This window comes from Falco biarmicus, chromosome 2 (assembly GCF_023638135.1).
Source record: "Falco biarmicus isolate bFalBia1 chromosome 2, bFalBia1.pri, whole genome shotgun sequence".
Taxonomy (NCBI): Eukaryota; Metazoa; Chordata; class Aves; order Falconiformes; family Falconidae; genus Falco; species Falco biarmicus.
In genome coordinates, this window is record NC_079289.1 from 32597792 (window position 1) to 32605601 (window position 7810).

Below are 7810 nucleotides of genomic sequence, written 5' to 3' on the forward strand. Positions count from 1 at the left end.
TCCAAATCATGATAATTAGAGCAGGCCCTATCAAGCACTAACTTTACAGATGAAGGCACCATGGTCAGGAATTCAAAATACATCTGTCTTTCCTTCTGAATGCAGTTATCCCTGTTTGAAAGAGTCATCCCTCTCCTCCCCCCCTATCTAGACATGCAAAATGATTCAAACTGCTGATCCCATGAGAAACAGAAAATGTCATCAGAGACATCACAGAAACTATCCATTTGGCTTTGTAATTCTTGCTAGTTAGGAGGGATAAATTATATTTAATGGATTACAGAGCAAAGGCCCTGAACTGATCCTTGATGTCACCTCACTTATTACTTGGCCGAAGGAAAGACAATATTCCTGGTACACCAAGGTATGTCTGTTTATCTGAATGATCTGAAAGAGAGATTTGTAATTGCTCCAACGAGATTCATAAAGACTATACTGCACACTTAGCTATCGCAGAGATGGAAACCATGTGCAATGCACTATTGTTAAATTGCTGATCACCTGCAGCGACAATGACCTCGATTCTGTAGCACCCTCCTAATAGCTAAGGCGAGGGATCCTTTGCGATTGCAGTCAAGAGTTCATTCTGCTTACTAAGCCATTACGGTCATTATTCTAATTACCTATTGAGTCCTATTCTTGTGTGTGGTGCTGCACAAAGACAAAGGGAATATTGTTTTTGTCTTCTGAAGTTTGCACTCTTAATCAAAGAAGGAAAGCATTCAGGCACCTAACAAATTGCAGAAGTTAGGGAGGGGTAGAAATTACCCTATGAATTAGCTAGGCAACATCTGTGAGAAAAATGTCTGGGTGAAAAACTGCTGTATGCCTGTCCATCGCCAGCCCCTATACCCTTGCAAAGCAGTGCGGGAAGGCTGAGCGTGTGACAGCCTAGTTCACAGGCAGCGGTTCCTCTGGAATATGGTGACTGATTTGCCTGACATTTCCTCTGGTGTCAACAGTATTAGAACCATCAGGCAATTTCTGGGAAGCTAATTTGTTCCTTTCTACTATATGTTGATAAGGAACAAAGAGATGTTAAATGCTCAAATCTCTCAAAAATCCAATATGGTTTGGATGCAAATTTCACGAATCTTTTCTATAGTGTAATGTAAGAATTTATGTAATTTCCTTTTCTGTTTCATTAACAAAGTTTCCTGCTGGCAGTATCCAAAATAAATCTGAGGTCTGGCATACCATATAGAGATGACTCTGTAGAATTATTTTTTTTATTTAATCAATAATATAACCTTATATGGGAATCTTGTCAGAGTATAATTATGTATCCAAACAAATGTATTGCTGCATGCTTCTTAATAAGACTATTGCAGAGCAAAGCTGTGAACTGAAAAGGAACTGAGAGACTTCAGATGCCCAAAATATTCTATAGTCCCTGTGCAGATGAAATTCCCAGTGCTACTGTGGCAGGGCCAGGAAGTCATTGTAACTCTTGTTTGACATAAGCAGCTATTTGGGATTTTTTTCCCCCTGTTTTTTGGGTTGTGGCTAAGAACATGCCAGTCCACACTGATATATCAGGTTCACTAGAGAGCAGTCTCTTGGCTTGGGTTCAAACCAGTTTGTTTGGTGGTGGCTTGGCCCAAGAGACTGACCTATTTACTTTTTGTCTATGCACCTAACCTTTCTGTTCCTGTTTTTATCACCTATATAGAACTTCAGAGACATTTCTTCCATGTTTCTCGTGGCTACTCAGTAATGCTCAGCTTAGCTTTTTTCAGTGCTTCTGCTGCACAGATAGTGACTACTCATAACAACAGCTGTTTGAGAGCCCACGGCTGTCTGCCTGTGGCAGGACAGCCCTTACCCTGATCTGCTGGAGTCAGCACAGAAGCTGAGATGGGTGCTCACTATGCAGAAATATCTGTGTTTTTATTGCTATGCCCCGCTCCCTTTTTCTTCTTCCACTGTCTGTTGCTACTCCCCACACAGCCAGGTCTTAGGCACAGAGCTACTATTTCCTGTTGCTTTATCCAAGGTGCAGGTTAGACACACAGAGGCATGAGCTCCTTCCTACATGCAGGAGCCAGTTGGGCTAATTAACTCATGTGAAAATGAGCTGAATGGCTTTCAAGGTCACCTCATATCTGAAAATTGCTTTTGTGCTACATACAAACCTCCCAGCTGACTCTCCCACTCTACCCCTATTTTCTGCATTTTTTTGTTATTCAGCGAACTCAACTCCCCTGTTACCCTGAATCATGGACAGTTAACTTCACTCATTCTTCAAACTCAACAGAACAAAAGATTTGGGCCTGTAGTCCTGAGGCATCACCAAAACACAGGAAACAGGAGGAGTGATAAGCACATTGCCTGCTTTGCTGTTTGCTACAGGCTGAAGATCTGTGTTCACCGTGGATGAAATCAGCTCCCTGTGGAAGCCCAGGCAAGAATTCAGATTTTTCAGCTTTTAAAAGCTACTTGCTATTTACCAGTACAAGCATTTCACAGTGTGCAGCTTCCTAAAACATTGGTTTTTTCTTGAACGGTTTCAAGGAAGGAAACCATCCTTATAAAAATAAATTAGTGAGAAAAAACTGAACCCTAGGTGTAATTTTATCTCAGACTCAGACTTTGCGTACCCTTACGGTGGAGCAAGCTACTGTGCTCAAATGAGTGTGCTGGCTCAGCATGGCACAACTTGGAGGATGTTTAAAGGCATGCACTGAATGCTAAGAAAACTGGCATATACTGTTTTTGACAATACGTTTATGCAAAACTTGTCCTTTGATTCTCCTAAGGTATGGACATATGCATGCAAGCAATGTTAATGATTAGCTACAGAAAGTATCATTGACTGTGAGCTCTTATTTTACTAACAGTGTTGCATGCGTAGGCAGGCATAAAGCTCAACCATCTTATTAGGGAAGGCCAAAGGGCTGGGATCCACACAGGTGTTTAGGCACTTACACCCCACGTAGGTGCTGGCAGCCAGACTCTCCTCACCAAACTCTAGGCATGTTATAGAGGTGCTTACGCCTGCAGCTTAGCCACCCAAGAAAAAGTAGGTGTTTTCAGGGGTGATTCAGACTGAGCCACCCCTCAGAGCCACACATCTCCGTGGAGGGAGCCTACTTCAAATAGGCTCCCAGCTGCACTGCCTCAGGTGCCCGAGGGCAGCGAGAAGTGGTTTGGTGCTTTGCAAGACTGCAAATGAAATAACCACTGTCCTGGAGACTGTGGTCCATAAGCAAGCCAGGAGGCAAATTTTGTGTGAGAGAGAGACTGAAGAACACTTCTGTTAGCAGCAAAAATATGGGAAAAAAAGGTGCTGCTTTACTCTCCAGGAGTGGGGAACAGAGACATCTGTATAACCCAAATCTGGGAACTGGGTGGCTCTCGAACCTTCATTTCTACCTTTCAGACTATTTCCATTTCAGTGTTAGTGTCTTCCTGAGGATGCTGGGGGTTTTTATGCTGTGAAGAAGTTTCAAGTTATGCCCATTTCTTAAAAGAGCACAGACTCCTGTGCACTGCTTATTCAGTTTTTCTTGATGTGATCCACCTAGCACGGAAAGCAGGAAAAAAAGGCCCAAAAGGAGTTACCTGCAGGTAATGCAAAGGAATACCTAGAAAGCTTAACTCTTGGTAGAGTTTGTTTGTCCAGTACCTGCAGTTTAATTAACTTACTTCTAGAGCTGTGCTAGCCTAGTATATTGCACACCAATGTAAACATTTATTTGCAGCTGTCTGCTATGAGGTTACAAATCAACTAATGATATAATATTTTCTCTTGGAATTTGTTCTATGAAGATGATTCATACTGGACAGCTAAATGCCATCAGTGTTGTGTCAGCTTTTACTGACTAAAGTATTTTTCCATATGTGATAGTGGACTGTTCTCATTAATGGCTGAGCTGTAAAATTTTGCTTTCCTTCTTATTTATAATACTGGAAAAGATCCAGTGTAGCACAGTACATGTGTAAGTCATTACCCTCCAAGCTCCCCCTCAAGTATGGAATGTTACTGTATTTTAATATATTACAGAAATAAATAAATGTTATACATGTGGGGGATGAGTATAAATCAGACATGACTCAAAGGGCAAAGAGGCTAACCAGAGTTTGCTGGGCCTGAAAACCTCCAGCGTGCAAGGGCTATGGTGGAAGGGGGACGCTGTGTTGCTGTGCAGTGCCCCCACCTCACCAGTTTGGCCATGTCCAACCCTGCACATTGCCCGCCTTCCAGCTCATGCAAGTTTTCAGGAGTGATCTGCAACAGGCTCAGGATATCTGATATGGTTTGGATCCTGTGGTCTGTGCAACAGGCAGTGCTGCTCCTTACTGCTGCGCCCCGAAGCCCAGCGTGGGGAGCCTTGCCTTTCCAGCAGCCACCAGATGCTGTGGCACCTCCTCAGTGGGCACCAGAGCTCCTGTCCTCGAAGCCCGCTGAGGGCCAGATCCAGACCCTAAGCACTCCTGTCCTAACTCAGTGGCTTCAACCAGCCACTGCCATGGTGCCCGTGTTTCTTCTCACTGAGGCAAGTGACGGCTGGTGGACGTTAAATGTAGAGACACCCCTGGGAACGGGGAACTCCCGAGTGCCTTTACATTTTAGCTTCCTTCCCTTCTGGCCCTCCAAATCTTGCATTTCCCCTTGAATCAGTGGCCCAGTTTGCAGAGGAGGACTATGTGATGTCCTTTCCTGAGGAGCTGTGCCTTAAATGCCCTTACCCAGGGGAGCAAGATGTCCCTTGGCTGGTGGCCCTCGCCATTGACAGTATCACCACCAAAAGGACGGGAGCCTTTTGAAGAGCTCCCACAGCCCCACTGGGTGCAGGACCATAGTCTGTACACCAGCGGGTGCCATCTGTACTGGCAGGGAAAAGGGACCCCTGAGAACTGATGGCACACACAGGTTCCACCCTGCTGCCTGAACTCTTTCATGTCTCCCCAAAACGGGATGGCTTCATCCACTCTACCTGTGGACAATCCCGAGCCTGTGCCCCGGGGCTCACCAGCCTAGCTGCAGGCACTAAACCTACCCCTGAATGTGCTGTGTAGGTAACATAGCTGCCCAGCTTGGGCCATCAGAGATAGCTGGTTGGTGGCCACCCAAGCACTGGGCATCACATCTTCTGTCCTGGAGGCGCACAAGTTCCCCTTTGGATCAGGCCTTGGCTTTGCTGTGCTGAACTCCCCAGCCCCAGCATTTATGCTTTGATCAATTCTCTGTCACGCAGGGAGTGAGGAAAAAAATATTTCTCCTGCAAGAGCCTTTTCTTCCCTTTGGATCAATGCGTATGACTGCATTTGACATCAGTAGGAGCTCTGTCACAGATCAAGAGCAGTAAACGGCCTAATGGAAAGAATAGTAATGCTGTCATGCGTATGTACTGCTTCTCATTCATCTTGTGGTTTTAAAGATCTTCCTCTTGGCAAGCTTGCTGGTCATAATGCTCGCCCTCAGCTAATTCATATCTTTTAATTATCTTTTCAAAGGCACTATCAAAAATCAGGAGGAAAATGGAAAAGCACGGAATATGCAGATTGCAAGCTGAAATGAGATGCTCTAAAAGTTGAGCCTTTCCTTCTTTGACATATAATAGGCAATATAAGTTAAAGAAACCACAACAGTAACTTTTATTAGAAGCACCATAATTTAACAACTGTGAGCCTGAGATTTAATTTCATCCATAAGCTGTAATGTAATACTTTATTGACCTCAAGTTGTTTTATACTGTATTTTTCATCTACCTCTTAATGCTAAGAGGCACATCTTTATAAACCACTGGATTATTTGCTAATGCAACACTTTCATTGTATTTCAAGTGGGAAGAAAATATAATTGTTGTGGGATTTATTTTTCATAGTGTTTTTTCCATGGATGTTGCATCTTTGTGGGTACCTTTCATCCAGTACAATATTAGCATTCATGATGGGGCTGACTGCTTCCTTGATATTCACTTGAAGCTGGATAACAAAGTAGGCAAGTGCAAGAGCAAGACAATAGAAATAGAAAAGTCTTGCATATATGTGATGGTTACTGGTCTACAGCAGCATCATTATGTCCCAAAAAACCTGTTTCTCTGTTTGAGATTTCACTCTCATTTTGATATTTTGTGGCTCAATGGACACTTAAAATAATTATTGTTATTTCTTGCTTTTGCTTCTATAGCAGAAATGTGCTGGCACTCTCACAGATTCAGTGGTGTCATTTACTTACAGTTCCAGAAGTAGAATTACCACAAAATATTTTTTAGGATATTGTGCAGTGACCCAAATAGCACACACAAAAGGGATACAAGTAAAGCTAAATTATTTTCTATATTTATTTTGGCATCCAGAAAAATATAAATCATTGTCCTGTTACTATAAGTCGTCATTAGGAAGAAACTGAGAGTTTTTGATGGCATATTTGATAAACTTTTAAAAATGAGGACTTTAAAAGAGTGTGATAATGTTAACAAATTGTAATGGATTGATTTTCAAGAAATATTCTGTCTGTATCAGGTATCACCATATATTCATATTATGGAAGACTTCCTATACAATGAGTAAATAATAATAGCCTGTACATGAGGAATCACAATCAAAGCGTTTGTGTTTAGTTTCAAAATGTACTAAAGAGCTAAAATTAAACACGTTCTTCCCCTCCCTCAGCCGATTCATCTCAATCTTCAATGGGGAAGCAGAAGCACATTTGTACGTGACACAATAAAATGCAGAAATTGAGACTATTGATAGAAAATTATTTCAGGGTAATTGTTGTTTGCATTTCGTCTGCTCCTTGGGGATTATTAACCAAATGTTCAAAACCGTGACACATAAATCTGCCTGCCTTGTGTGGCTCGAGAGATGAGCCTCAGAGCACATGAAGGGTTACTAGGAGGAAAGAGACATTTTAACGTGAAACCTGCAGCAGTGTGCTGTACTCCTTAAACAAAAGAGACAACTTCCTTCGTGGCAGGGAATGATTTCACACAGGAAGTCTGAAATTTTAAAAGCAGGCAATTAAGGTTTAATTCCTGTGGTGAAAATGCACACCAAAAGGTGGGCTCTTCAGCACAGCCCTGTTTTCCACCAGGAGGGTGGGGGAGAACTTGGCTTGTCCAGCAATGCCTCAGGACAAATGAAACCATATGAAAATGTTTGATATTTTTTCCCCACCAGCATTTGAGTGTTATGCAGCACAGGGCAAAAAGCCGAGATGCCTTGTGAGCAGCTGCCCATCGTTTGGGACCCTGCCAGCTGGTGAATGGCAGGGAGATGTGCAGCTCTGACAGGCTCTTCGTTAAGGGCCAGAAAACAGGCATGCCAGGTAGCAGGGCACCACTTCTTGGCAGGCTGGCATGATTCAGACAACAGGAGGGATTACTGAGTCCATACGCTACTTCTTCCTCCATTTTAACTCCTCTGAGCTCCCGTTAATGAGCAAAAGCAGCTCGTTTCCAGCTTCCAGAGAGCTTCTCATGACAGGCTCTGAAGCAATTTCTTTTGCAGAGGTCACGACTGAACCTCAGAGAGGTTAAGTGCCTTTCCCAGGACTGGAGGGTGACAGCAATCAGGGCCATGGGGAGTGATGATGAAGATAGGTCACGCAGCAAAACAATTGCAAGTCAGGAAAGGAATCTGGGCCATGGGATGCTCAGACCCCCGCACAGCCGGACATATGCTCACCACGGTGGGAATAAGAAAGAGGACATTGTTTCTTCAAATGTCTTGGGCCTGGATGTTTATCAACGCGGAGTCTTCTTCAGATTTTTTCAAAACACGGTCAAACCCAGGGCTTTCCTGGACATCGGGGGACTGCTTCAAAGGCTTTCATGAAAAGCAGTGAAGACTAATGAGC